We start from the raw sequence: 15028 nt of genomic DNA on the forward strand, positions 1-15028 counted from the left end.
AATAGTATACACACCAGCTTGTAAGATTCAGTTCAGGACCAGCATTTTGCTTAGCAACAGCACAGCTGTATTTATCAAAGGCTAGAGATCCAGGAGATAGTGAGTAAGGATATTGAAAACAAATGGTTACACATAAAACAACCATTATGTGCTTTCTAGAGACTAAACTTAACTATCAGGTTAGCCACCTGTCTAAAGAAGTTTATCTCACCCGAAGTCCTTTGCAGCATTTTCACCCAAGGTTGGCTGAGATCCTCTTTCAATACTGTAAACGCATTGTCTGTTTACTTCCTAGGTGCATAACGAGAGGGTGTCATCTTTTTCTCCTACATACACCCCCAAAGTTGTCTGCACTCAGAGACAGGTAACCACCTGCACATTGTTTTTTCTGCGTACTGCTTCCCCATCGGTTTCACATCTCTTCACTGACTTCATATGGACCTAGGCACCCTTTGTGCTACCTTACAATGCTTAATTTATATCTAGATAGTCAGAGAGGTGAATAATCATCTTGTCTGACAGAAAATCTCTTTTTTCACCTCTGCTGGCGAGTCATACCTTGATATAGACTCTAAGCACCTATTTTCAGTGTATATACACATAACTCCTTACATAATATCAGCACATACATTTCACAATGATATTAATGACCCGCATGACACCAGCTTTAATTTAAGACCTCTCTTTACATTATTTGATGACCCAGAATCAGGACAATCCCATAATGTCCTTGCCAGTAGGCATTACGGAGTTCTTGGGTCACAGTACTAAATTCCACTGTGCAACTCTGTAGCAGTACAACATGATTAGACCCTCCCCAGAGATAGAATTCTAACACTGCAATGTTGCTTCACCTCTCTATAATTAGAAGTTCAAATAAGAGATGTTCTAATATGCAAATACAAACGACACGCACACGTTTATTCTTGTTTGTATATACACGCATACAAGACTTTGAATGAGGGCCCACATCCCTGTATATTTGTTCTCTGGGCCAAATTTTACCACTCTTTCAAATGAAACAACTCCACTGATGTTTGCCAGCAGTCAGCAGGGCCTCCCGTGTTATTTCTTTTTTCCTATTCATGTGTATCCTTTCATTTCCTTCTCCTTTCACTATTTTTCAAAAACAGAGAAAACTCCATGCAAAGAACTATATCAATTATCTCAGAGATAAGGCTTCCCTTGGCACCAAGTCAGGAAGATGACAGAAAGCTTTCTGTCATATAAGACTAGCAGAGTGGTGACATTAGATGCAGCCAGCACCTCATGGTCTTAGAAGCTCTGCATAGCAAAATAAAGGGCAAAAACTCCCAGAACAGAGAAAATTAGTCAGAAGTGCTTGTGCTGCCTCTCATCATCACATAGGTTAGGCTCTGCCAAACAGGAAACCAGTGTGTGACTTGTGCAACTTGTGACTTATTACTGTGAGACTTGTGTGACCAATCTCAATTTTGAAAAATTTCCTTCTGGATTCTGAAAAATGTTGCAACATTGAAAACAAAGCTTTTCTTCTAGAACATTTTTACCTAGCTCTGATAAGGATGCCCCTCATGGTGGGAGTGTAACTTAAAGCAGGGAGCTGAGGCGGCTTTATTTTGCACTTCTCCATTAGTCACATAGTGACTATTTATGCCACCACTAGATAGCTTTAGCAGATCTTGCCCCTTGACAAGCCCCTGGATTGGCCACCCTGCCTTTTCCAGCCACGCTCTCCAACCCTTCCTTACCAATCCTGCTGAGTGACCATAGGACATAGACTCCTTCTGCTGAAGTTTCAGACTGGCACATCTTGAACTACTTTGGCACAGAGGTCTTTTTTCTAACTCACACTCAAAATGCTACTTGACACAATGATTTGCATCACTAATCAATGTAGCGTAGAGACCTTGTGCCAAACTCTGCTCTGAGTTTCACTGCGGCACTCCAGATTTACACAAACAGAATTTGGTTCCCTAATTCTACATTGCCTGCCTTTGGACTGCTTGATTTTTCAATTTTAACCTTGTATGAAAGATGGGTTTTTTGCACGCAATAGAAATAAATAATATGTCAGATAAGAATTAAACAGGAAATATCTTAAAAACCTCAGCCGGCAACTCAAATCAAATCTGAATTAAACATGGCTTTCAGATTAAACAAAGGTTTTTTTTTAAGTTTGATTAACTCCTTTTTTCTCTTACTCCTCCCACCACCACCCTCACGCAGGGTACGTCTACACTACAGGATTATTCCGATTTTACATAAACCAGTTTTGTAAAACAGATTGTATAAAGTCAAATGCACGCGGCCACACAAAGCACAATAATTCGGTGGTGTGCGTCCATGTATCGAGGCTAGCATCAATTTCTGGAGTGTTGCACTGTGGGTAGCTATCCCGTAGCTATCCCATAGTTCCCACAGTCGCCCCCGCCCATTGGAATTCTGGGTTGAGATCCCAATGCATGATAGTGCAAAAACAGTGTCAGGGGTGATTCTGGGTAAATGTCGTCACTCATTCCTTCCTCCATGAAAGCAACGGCAGACAATCATTTTGCACTCTTTTTCCCTGGATTGCCGTGGCAGATACCATAGCATGGCAACCATGGAGCCCATTTTGCCTTTTGTCACTGTCACCGTATATATACTGGATGCCACTGATAGAGGTGGTACTGCAGCGCTACACAGCAGCATTCATTTGCCTTTGCAAGGTAGCAGAGATAGTTACCAGTTGTTCTGTACCATCTGCTGTGCCATTGTAAATTGGCAATGAGATGATGGTTATCAGTCGTCCTGTACTGTCTGCTGCTGTCATGGGTGCTCCTGGCTGACCTTTGCTGAGGTGGGCCGGGGGCGCAAAGACAAAAATGGCAATGATCCCCCAGGTCATTTCCTCCTTATGTTGTATCTAAAAATAGAGTCAGTCCTGCCTACAATCTAGGTCAAATGTACTAGAGAACCAGTGTATCAGAGAACCAGAGAGCACAGCCGCTCCGTGTCAGATCCCACAGAAATGAGGAGCTGCATGCCATTCTAGGAGGAGTCCGTGCAACAACTCCACCCTCCTCCCCCAACCCTTCTGGGCTACCATTGCAGGGTCCCCCCATTTGTGTGATGAAGTAGTAAAGAATGCAGGAATAAGCAACACTGACTTTTTAGTGAGATAAAATGATGGGGAGGCAGCCTCCAGCTGCTATGATAGTCCAGGCAGGACATTAAACGGTGGAGGGGAGAGGAGTGCAGCATCCCACTGCTATGATAGTCCAGGCAGTACAGAATCTTTTCTTTAGACATGAAGGGGGGGGAGCTGATGGAGTTCAGCCCCCAATTGCTATGATGAGGACGGTTACCAGCCATTCTGTACCATCTACTGGGAATGACCAGGAGTCATTCTTATTTTTACCCAGGCGCCCCCGGCCAGCCTCACCTGAGCCCAGCCAGGAGCACTCACGGGCTGATGATGAGGATGGTTACCAGTCCTACTGCACTGTACCATCTGCCACCAGGGAAGGGAGGGGAGAGGATGCTGCTGTTCATTGCCTCAGCACCATGTCTACCAACAGCATGCAGTAGACATACAGTGACATTGAAAAAAGTCAACAAACGATTTTTTTCCCTTTTCTTTCACGGGGTGGGGAAGGGGAGTAAATTGATGAGATATACCCTGAACCACTCCGGACAACGTGTTTGACCCTACAGGCATTGGGAGCTCAGCCAAGAATGCAAAAGCTTTTCGGAGACTGCGGGGACTGTGGGATAGCTGGAGTCCTCAATCCCCCCTCCTTTCCTCCATGAGCGTCCTTTTGATTTGTTGGCTTTCCGTTACACTTGTCACACCGCACTGTGCTGTGGACTCTGCATCATAGCCTGGAGATTTTTTTCAAATGCTTTGGCATTTCGTCTTCTGTAGCGGAGCTCTAATAGAACCGATTTGTCTCCCCATACAGCGATCGGATCCAGTATCTCCCGTACAATCCATGCTGGAGCTCTTTTTGGATTTGGGACTGCATCGCCACCCGTGCTGATCAGAGCTCCACGCTGGGCAAACAGGAAATGCAATCCAAAAGTTCACGGGGCTTTTCCTGTCTACCTGGCCAGTGCATCCAAGTTCAGATTGCTTTCCAGAGCAGTCACAGTGGTGCACTGTGGGATACCACCCGGAGGCCAATACCGTCGATTTGCAGCCACACTAACCCTAATCCGATATGGTAATACCAATTTCAGCGCTACTCTTCTCGTTGGGGAGGAGTACAGAAACCAATTTATAGAGCCCTTTATATCTATTTAAAGGGCCTCGTTGTGTGGATGGGTGCAGCATTAAATCAGTTTAAAGCTGCTAAAATTGGTATAAACGCGTAGTGTAGACCAGGCCACACACTAATCACTGTAACATGATTTTGCCCCTATGATTCCTGCTGAAACGCTGCAAGAAGAGCTTGTCTTGTGGAATTTCTGGCCAAGACCAGAAGCAGGAAGAACCAGAAAAATCTCACAAGAAAGCTTGTTTTCAGAAGATTTCTAGCTCATTTCTGTAGATCCAAGAAGTTCAGACAGTTCAGCTAACCATCTGGGGCTAATTAATTCCTAGCATATCTTCTACATCAATGGGTTACCAAAGGAATGAATCTTGGCAGATAAAGTTCTTGAGTGCTTTTCTGAATCAAGTTCCAAATCTTTATCCAGTTTCAACCATCATTAATTTCAAGCCTTCCAAACAACAGAACCATCAGCATCTTTGTGAGTAAAACACTAACAACACTTCTAATGTAATATTAAGTCCATATCTTGCATATCTTGTGCATCTAAAACTTTCATTAATTTCAGCTAGAGCATGGAATTGGGCTAATTGCTTACTAAAAAATTCCACATATGTACATGTAACACATACACACACATACCCCACTCCCTCCCTCCCCCACACACACAATGGCAAGAAGAAGAAGCAGCAAAAACACACTGGAAAAATTTCTACAAATCAAAGGAACTGCTTGCAATCTTCATTTATACATAGATATAAGAAATTCATTCCAATTAAGAAGCACTGGAGAGAAGGGAAAAGCAAAATAAAAAAAGAGGGGAAGAATTGGTATCTGGAATCTATAGTCCTCTTTGTGCAATTACATGTTAATTTAAATATCTCCCTTTGTAAATTGTTCTTTTATTTCCAGCATTTTCTTCCATTTCTCTCAAAAATATATCATTCAATCTATCAAAAGAAAGCAATCTTTTTAAAGAGGTGGATTTGGATTCCATCACCTATACAGCTGCGCATGCATATTCATACATAGAGCAGCTAACACAATCCACTTTTTGTTTGATTGTGATAATTCCTTTCCCCAGTTGAAATCAAGTGAGGTATTTTCATTGCTCATGTAATATCAAAGTATTGCATCTCTGGACATAAATAATACTATTACTTCAATACCTTTATAACTATGATTACTGAAAATAATACCTATACACCTGATACTACCATGGCTATACACTGAAACCAGCCACTGACACTACAGAAAGGTTGGATGATAATTATATAGTTAGCCTGGATTTTTTTTTTCCAAAACCACATTTTAAAAAATATCACAACAACAACATCATCAGTTCATACACAGTATCCTTTATAAGCGTGTCACTGGGTACTTCATACTAAAAGATGATTAAAGCCCCAGTCCTGCAAACATTACATATGTGTTTAACTTGTACCTGGGGCTGCTCACATGCTTAAAGTTAAGTGCTTGCAAGACTGGATTTTAGGGATTTAATCCTACTCCTGTTGGAGTCAATGGCTAACGTCTCTTTACCTGCAATAGCAGCAAAGAATCCTGTGGCACCTTATAGACTAACAGACGTTTTGGAGCATGAGCTTTTGTGGGTGACAAAGTGGGCATCCGACAAAGTGGGCATTCACCCACAAAAGCTCATGCTCCAAAACGTCTGTTAGTCTATAAGGTGCCACAGGATTCTTTGCTGCTTTTACAGATCCAGACTAACACGGCTACCCCTCTGCTACTTTACCTGCAATGGAAACGAAGTCAATCCCTAAAACAGTAAGCAGAAAATCCCGCCTTCATTTTCATACCATGCATCCCCATTAAAGTTAATGAGGGTATGAGTCAGGGCAGAATTTAGCCATAAACATTTTTAAAACCATCAAAAGGAACCACAGACACATGACTACAGTTTAGTTTTGATAGCCAATGACAAGTGCTACTGAAAATTGATAGATTGGCAGATAGGTAAGCTGTTACAGCCTGGACACAAAGAATACAAATGGCAAGTAAATTGCCACATAATTAAAAGCTCTTTCCCCTTTGATGGTTTAAATTGTAGCATATATCAACAATATGATATGTCAAATTTTCCTCAGTGGTTGGCAGTGAATATAGTCTCAGACCCAGACAGCCATAACCATGAATTGACCTTAGGATTAGGTAACAAAATACTGAAGTCAATACAGGGTTTGCTGGGGTGACAACGTTGAGATCTTAAAAGTGGGTTGATGTGTTCAATCATCTGATTACTGCTAAAAATGCAGGCGGCTGGGGTCTGCCCACATGGTAAGTATGTACAAAGAAACAGAGGAGGGGTACTATGAAAAAGGAGAAGTGTTTCTCAAGGATTTCTTGTTAAATAAAGGTCTTAACTTGATGTCTGGAAACAATAGCAATATATTCTAGTTGCAAAATAGGAGAGCAAATCCTTTAACAATTATCTCCTTGTGACATCCAAACATTTTGTTCTGTACTGCAGTTATTGGGCTCAGGGAAATATAAATAAAAGGAATCACCAGTTTAGATGGTCCATTTGAAAAGTTGATCAGAAGCTGCCAGCAGAGAGCCAGATTCTGCCATCCCTACACTGAGTAGTGGCTTATTCATGGAGTAGTCCCACTGAAATGAACTCAAGAAGTAAGGTACTACATAATGGGACTAAGGGATGCAGAAATCAGGCTTATATTTGGATGTAATTTTGTGAAATTGCCTGCCCATGCTTTAGCAGACATCTTGTAAGCAGCTAGAGGAGAAATCTCAGCATGAACATTAATAGAAGCAGGAGACTGTTATGCAGATGATGCCTCAAACTACAAAATAAAGAATCCGGTCTCAAAAAATGGCATAGTAACAGGTAAATACACACAACTACCCTAATCCTCATCCCAGAAGCAAGCCTGTGCAGGCTCAGATATGCTCAGATATGAATTGAAATCAAGCAAAAGATGTAGCTGGGAGCCCCCAAAAAGACTGTAGGCCAGATCTTAGCTGGTGTAAATCAGTATAGCTCCCCTATGTGCCAAAAGCATACTCGGCTTGCTAGCAGAACAATCTGAATGATATTCACTAGTTACTCCATCCATTGTCACAGGGCTGGCTTTAGGAAGTGTGGGGCCCCATTCAAACAGTTTCGACTGGGCCCCGACAGGGATGACTAAAAAAAAAAAACCAAACCAAAACAATAACAATACAAACCTGTAAAAAAACATGTGGGGCTTGTATTCACCAGACGGTGCTCTGAGTCTTCGGCGGCGGGTCCTTCACTCGCTCCAGGTCTTTGGCGGCACTGAAGGACTCACCACCGAAGTGCAGCCGAAGACTCAGAGCAAGTGAAGGACCCGCCGCCGAAGTGCCGCTGGAGACCCGAAGCGCTGCCAGGTGAGTAAAAATTAAAAAGGCACCTCTAGCCAGGGAAGGGATTCTCACTGGGTGCGGGGCCCTCTTAGGCGTGGGCCCTGATTCGGGGGAATTGGTGGAATTGGCCTAAAGCCGGCCCTGCATTGTCAGATATTTTCCCCACACTATAAACCAGTTGCATTAATGGTCAAACACTGTTCACCACATAAAAAAATCCCATAATACTTTCTGTCAACACTCATCCTGCCTCACTTCTCCCTACATTTCCATGCACATGCACTCTGCAGCGTTCCCCTCCCACCTAAACTCCACCATCCCCCGCTGTCACACACCAGCTCATCCCGGCCCTCCACTTTCCCCTCCATGCACATACAAAATGTCCCCCACCTTCCTGCCCTCCCTGTTGAGCTGATGATGGTAGAGGGAATTTTTGAAAGGAAACATTTAGGATTAATGAGATGGAAAGTTTATCTATCAGCAGTGGCCAAGAAAACATTTTTTTTCCCTAGAGAATTCCATGAAGAAATGCCTTCTTTAAATTCAGATATTTTAAAATTGGTTTCCATCCTGAAATGGTGAGGATGAGAAGCTTGATGCCTGAAATCCGGGTCAGGTATTCAAGGCGGTGGGATGGTATATTCAACACGGGCAAGAAGCTGATTTAGTGGCAGCATGTGGATGGATTTGAAGGGAGATGAGCGAAGAGGAATGTGTAGTACTGATAAGAGAACATTTGGCAGGAGCAGGGGGAATAGAGAGAGAGGGCATGAGAGGTTTCAAGTATTAAATAACTAGAGCTGTCAGGAACTTGTGTCATTCAATTCCCCACATGGTCAACCTGCTTACTCAAAAAAAACCACCACTCCACCTTTTTCTTTGATATGACTGGAGTTTATTGGGACGTATAATAAAGTGGGATCTGTGGGATCTGGTCTAGTGTTTGTTTGCTCCAACCAACATGATGCAACACTAAATAATAATCTGGAAGGATTGCTTTGTGGCTAAGGCATTTAGGGACATGAGATCTATTCCTATCTTTACCACAGATTTCCTATGACCTTTGGCAAGTCACTTAAAGAAACTGAATCACAGAAAGACTATCTGTAAAATGGGTTCATAATATTTATCTAAAGGACAGTCCGTGTTTTAAGGCTGCATTAATTCATGTTTGTACAGTGCTTTGAGAGTCTTAGATGAAACATGCTGTATACATGTAAAATAATATAATATGCAAAGCTAAAATCTGTCCACCTCCAGATTCAAACCATCAAAACACAAAATAAAAATAATTAGCTCTGAGGTGCAAGTGTAACCCACACACCTCCTAGGTGTGGCGTTCTGTCCCATCTAGTGGTGCGGAGAGAGAGAGAGAGAGAGAGAGAGAGAGAGAGAGTCTGTATACACACTCTGGTCTCCAAAGCGCATACACAATCTCTGAGAGCCAGGAGCTCCTTGCACCTAATGCACACATATGCCACCCATGCGTAGGGCAGGTATGTAACCCACACACCTCCTGGGTGTGGTGTTCTGTCTCATCAAGTGGCACTGAGGCCACTTAGAGAGCGAGATTAATGAGTCTGCTCTACAGCTTAGCTAATAGCTGTTTAGCTCCAGAACCCAGGTTCGATCCCACCCACTGACGACCGAGGTCTGTCGGTGATACACAAGCACTGTAGTTCCCCAAATCTCCAGTTATTTTTTCCAGGCAACTTCAGGTAGGCGCTATTAGAGAGTTGAAACTGTCTTAAATTCTCAAAACTGATTAGTGATTTTGGATGCCTCCATTTTTTGGGTGCCCAGACTGAGACAACTTAATGGGTCTGAGCACTTCTGAAAATCAGACCCCTTTACTTATTTCTCAGGTTGGGCACCCTAAATCACTAGTCACTTTTGAAAATTTAACTCAATGGATTTTACTCACCTAGCCCTATCACCTGTTGCAATGAGAGGATCATGTGGAAACTGCAGTGGTAGTACTATAGTCAAAAGTATATGCCACTCTCATAGCCACAGAAATCCCCCATGCTCACAATTTAAAACTCATACTCCCTGCTCCTTCTACCAGCTGTTATGCAATTTGCCCTTGGGCCTTGAGACTAATTGGAGACAGGAGAAGTAGAGCAGTCTTTGGATGGTTGCCTCACTTCGTTCCTTTTCTCTGCTGAAATTAAAAAGCAAGCATCTGGAATCAGCCGTTTGCAGTGTTGCTGTAGACTTGTTGGTCCCACGATACTGGAGAGACAAGATGGGTGAAATAATATCTTTTATGGGATCAACTTCTGTCGGGGAAAGAGACTATCTTTCGAGCAAACTAAACTTGGTTTCTCCTCCATACAACTCAGTTGGAATGGAGAGTTTGCAGGGAAAGTGTTCTGCATAGCAAGGGTCTCAGAAACTGTAGTATTGGGAAATCTCACTTTTCCCTCCAAAGCTGAAATATTAAGCTGCAAGTGTTAAGGCAGGAAATTATTTTTCCATCACCAAATATTTTTTGAGGAGGAGTTTTGACTTCAGCTCTCAGTTCCTGCAGACTGCCTTTTCAGCTGTGGAAGGTGAAGCACTTCTGTGAGGCTCTCCCAGGCACCAGACATGGTGAGAGTATCTGGCCTTACGGGAGTCTACTCCTTGTGGGAGAGGCACCTTTTGAAGCAGGGAGAGCCATGCCCCTGAGCGGAGGGCTATTATCCTAGCAGTAAGGAATGCAGAAAAAGGTCTTCTTTACTCTTCTTCCTTTTCTTTTCTTTTCTTTTCTTTTCTTTTTTAACTGAAAAAATTTAGAGCAGGCGTGGCCAAACTGTGGCTCCGGAGCCACATGCAGCTCTTCAGAAGTTAATATGTGGCTCATTGTAGAGGCACTGACTCCATAAGGAGTAGCTCTTCCCCTTACTTCTCCCCTGTTTCCCAAGCCGAGCAGAGTTCAGCCCTACGGGTCTTGTCTACCGTAGCCTGGCAGACTTAAACACGGGCAGTAAACACGTCAGAAACTGTAGTGCCAGCAGGGCTGTCAAACTCTGAGCTCTGCCTACAATACAGCTTTGGCTGTTACGGCCACTAATGCAGCTGCATGAGCTGTGAGTTACGACTATGAAGTTTGCTGGCATAGACACAGGCACGGGGGGGAAAGGTGGGTGGGGGAAAGTAAGGGGTGTTTTGCATGTCACCATCACTTGTCTCCATATCTTCTGCAGTCTGCACACCTTCATACCAGGCAATAGAGGGGACCATGGGCTCCTTAAGAAACTGAGATGGTTTAGTCATAGATTGCAGTAGCTCAAGTGAGTCCAGTTAACTCTAATAACGAAACATTTCTAAAGTTCGCTCCGGGGCAGATTTTAACAGGAACCCTGAGGGCAAAAATAGGAGCGACTAATCCCCTGAATTGACCAAGTGCTCAAATCCATCACTACAAGCATTTCAGATTCAGTTAAACTTTATAATGTTCCTACATTATTCAAATCTTCACTGGTGACTCAATACGAAGATACCTGTCTAGCTTTCCCTTTAGCTATTAGTTTTCACAGTGCTACCAGCTGCACTGAATTATATGTTCCTGTGTTAATTATTTCAGATACCTGGGTCCAGATTCTAAACTGACTGCAGTGGAATTACTCTGGATCTACAACAACGTAATTGAGGTTAGAATCTTATCTGTGGCATTACGTACTCTCTGTTACAATCCTTAAACTCCATTGATCCCTTGGAAATTAATCAGATTCTGTACCACTTAGGAATTTTAATGAGAGAAGAGAACTTTGATAAATGTCAGAGAAGGTAAAACATTATCTCCTTGAGGCAAGGAGCGATAAGAAATGGTTTTGATGTGCCATAACTGGAGAAAAAATAAAACCCCGCTTAGATGACCACAATGTTCCCTTGCTCTCTTGGATTAAAATTACATTCTTTCTGCCGCCAAAATGCCAGATCACATACTCTCTGCAGTTACATCTCTGACACTGTGAAACAAAGCAAAAAGAGAGTAAATGCTTACATTCAAATATAATACATACACATTTTATTTTTTCTCTTTTTAATATAACCTGGTTACACATGTGGGGAGACATCCTGTGCTGTTCTTGCAGGAGGAACAGTGCCAATTGCAGCTCAGATGAGGGAGGGGCAAAGGTGGCTATAAACTACCCTGGCACTACCCCAATTTTGGGCTGACCTGGGGCTCCCCAAGGATGACCTTTGGGCTGGGCTGCAGCCCAGAATCTCTGTTGCATGTTTCAGAACTTCTCCCAATTAATCTCTCCCATCCTACAAGCATATTCCCTACTCCAGTAAATACCCATGATGCTGTCGCTAGGACAAATTGGAGGACTGCGAACTGATAGTGGTTGGGACCTACTTTAAACTAAAGGAAGCGTCTGCGTCCCTCAAAGATGGTGATGTGAAAGCATGCATCCTTCAGATTAAGGGCGGTGTACCAGTCTCCCAGATCCAGGGAGGGGTTGATAGAGGCCAGGGAGACCATGAGGAACTTCAGTTTCACTCAGAATTGGTTCAAATCTTGCAGGTTGCAGACTGCCCTTGGCCTTTGGGATTAAAAAGAAACAGGAATTGAACCCCTTGTTCCTGTACTTTGGAGAAACGACCTCCACCGCACCTTGCTGCAATAACCCCTCTACCTCCTGCACGAGCAGACTCTTGTGAGAAGGGTCCCTGAAGAGAGATGGGGGGAGGAGTGGGAAGGAGGGGTAGAAAGCAACTGACGGGTGTTGGTGTGGGAAAATTCACAGATGTAGAGGAGTGGGACTTTGAGATGAAGGGGTGTTGGGCCTGGCATGAATGGCAGAACCACGGGGCAGGGGGAATTAGGTCTTTTATGTCTGTGAGTGGCCTTGTTAAAATTGCCTTCAGAAACCCTAGTCCCATCTATCAGCAAACACGGGATTTTACCCTTTATCTCACTTCACTAATCTGACTGCATAAGCCTCAAATTCACATTGTTTACCTTTCACAGCCAATCATTTTGGACTTTTTTCAAAATCAATTACATTTGTATTCTCACACTTAAAATGCACAGCCCCTGCACAACAAAACAGAGCCTGAATTATTTATTGCAAGTTTAGGGCCCAATCCAGTGCCAGCTGAAGTCAATAGGAATTAATTGACCATTGGATCAGTCCCCACATGATCTCGTACAGCTTCATGCAAAGCCATCTTTTGTTTGCATTGGTGTTGTACAAACACAGAGTGCAGAAAGATGGTCCCTGCCCACAAACCATACAGGCTAAAGGACAAGGAAGGAATACAGCATACATGCAAAGCAAAAGCTATTTATATTTCTAATGACCACCATAAAATATGATGCAGGATCTCAAAAGAAAGAGCACCAGCACTTAAAAGCCACTTAATAACTCTTCATAATACATTTATCAGACCCTCGACAATAAGAGTCTGTCTTTATTTGGGACGTTATCAACCTGCTGGAAATCACAAACATTTAAAAATTAGGCGACAGAAGGCTAATGGTAACAGTGTATTAAGAAAAGTAGGTCCTAGAATGAACTAGTCAGATTATGTGGCTTGGAAAACAAGAACACTGATTCTAATCAGCAACGGCTATTGATAAAAGTGCAAAGGTTCGCGTTTACATTTTATACGGGCTATGATTTGAGAGGACAGCACTATAGATACTGATGGAAGATTGTTTGATAACAGTGAGTAACTGGATTTTAACTGGAAGTATTAGGGAGAACAGATGAAGGTCTGAATGTAATAGGGAGATTTTACACTTCTATAGCACAGCATGGGCAAACCCAAACTTTCAAAAATCATGATTTTTGGAGCCTAATTTATGAGTGGCTTAAAAATCATGAGATTTTTTAAAAGAATGCATTTGGAGTCCTGTTTATTTGCCTTCCAGCTTTTGAACCTTTAGGTTTCTTGTTTTCATGTGCAAGAGCTAGAAACTTACTTTTTAAAAACAAAAATAAAAGCTGAGATTCTGTTGTAGTCACAGGATGCCGAGTCCTACAGGCTACAAGGAAAAACATCACATTTTGCAAAACTCACAATAAATTGGTGAGAGTTTAACTGGATTAGGCCTTGAGTTACCCCTTCAGCAGCAAGGCCCAATTATTGAAGGACAACTTTGTTTAATCTTGGAATTCAGACCATTTTGTGAGAGTCTCCTTCAGCACCCAGTGACCAATCCAAGTCCCCAAACAGCAGCATACACTGGTCAGAGGCTCCTGTGAGGGACCAGTCCAAGTGCCCCCCACACTACTTTGAAACAGAGAGCTCCCAGCTTACATAGTTTACATAGCTAATCACACACCCACCAATAAAATATTCAAACAAATTCAGAACTAAGTATCAGCAATATGAACCCACTTCTAAGACCCTCCTCCAAGGCTCTCAGGCTTGCAGTCCACCCGCCAGCCACACACACACACACACACACACACACACACACACACACACACACACACACACACACACACACAAAGCAGATGTGCATGGCTATACCCACAGCATCATACCAGTGGGTCAACCTGAGGCACAAAAAGCTCAAAGGTGACATTTTCATACTTAGGTGGCAAAAGTTCGGCATCTTAATCTAGACAGAGGCACTGAAATACATGTGCCCTGGCTGTCAGAGATGCTAAATAGGCATAGCTCCCACTCAAGTCACTAAGTCCAGGTCTATATCACCATATCCAAGATCAGAGGCTAGCCACCACTGGCTAACACATGAGAGTGGGAAAGGTGGATGTCTCCAGAGTGCCCCCTTTGAAGCAGCGGTGGCCTGCCAGCATCTCTGCCTCAGTTTCCCTTTAGTCAGTCTTCAGCCTATTCTTGCTTTAGAGACAACTTGCTGCCATAGACATGACTTGGCCTTCCTGCCAAGCTGCTAACAAAAGACCACCCATTCCAGGGTGTCCAAGTTCAAACCAAACTCAGTGCAAAGTCTTCATTCCACTCCCCAAGTGGGCCTACCCCCACCTCCCCAAGGGGTCTGTCTTTTCTGTCCTCGAGGCTCAGCTTTCACCCTTCCCAGGCTTCTTTCACCTCTCCCCTCAGTCCTGCCTAGGCTCCTTTGGGTTGCCCCCTGTGCTTTCCTGAACAGCCACTCCTCAGCCTTCCTGCCTGGAACCTCCAACAGGCCTCTGTCTGCCTTGCACTATCCTCTGGCTCCCCAGAGTCTTCTGCGCTCCTCTTCAGCCAACTCCCCCCTACTGGGCTTCCTTCCTCTGAAGTCCGACCCTGTCCAGGCATAGCCAGCAAGGCTAATTGAATAGAGCTGACTGGCCCCAAGGCTTCCTCGCCTTAATGGCTCAGGCTATCCCGTTACAGTGTCCAATGGAACAAGGTGCACTGTGGTTTTCTCCTCTCTGCCCACTCAGATCAAAGCAGCCATATTGTGTGCCCATATTCCCACCAGCAACAGTCCTGCTGACACCTGTCTACCTAGGTTA

The sequence above is a fragment of the Gopherus evgoodei genome, chromosome 7 (genome assembly GCF_007399415.2).
Source record: "Gopherus evgoodei ecotype Sinaloan lineage chromosome 7, rGopEvg1_v1.p, whole genome shotgun sequence".
NCBI classification, from domain to species: Eukaryota; Metazoa; Chordata; order Testudines; family Testudinidae; genus Gopherus; species Gopherus evgoodei.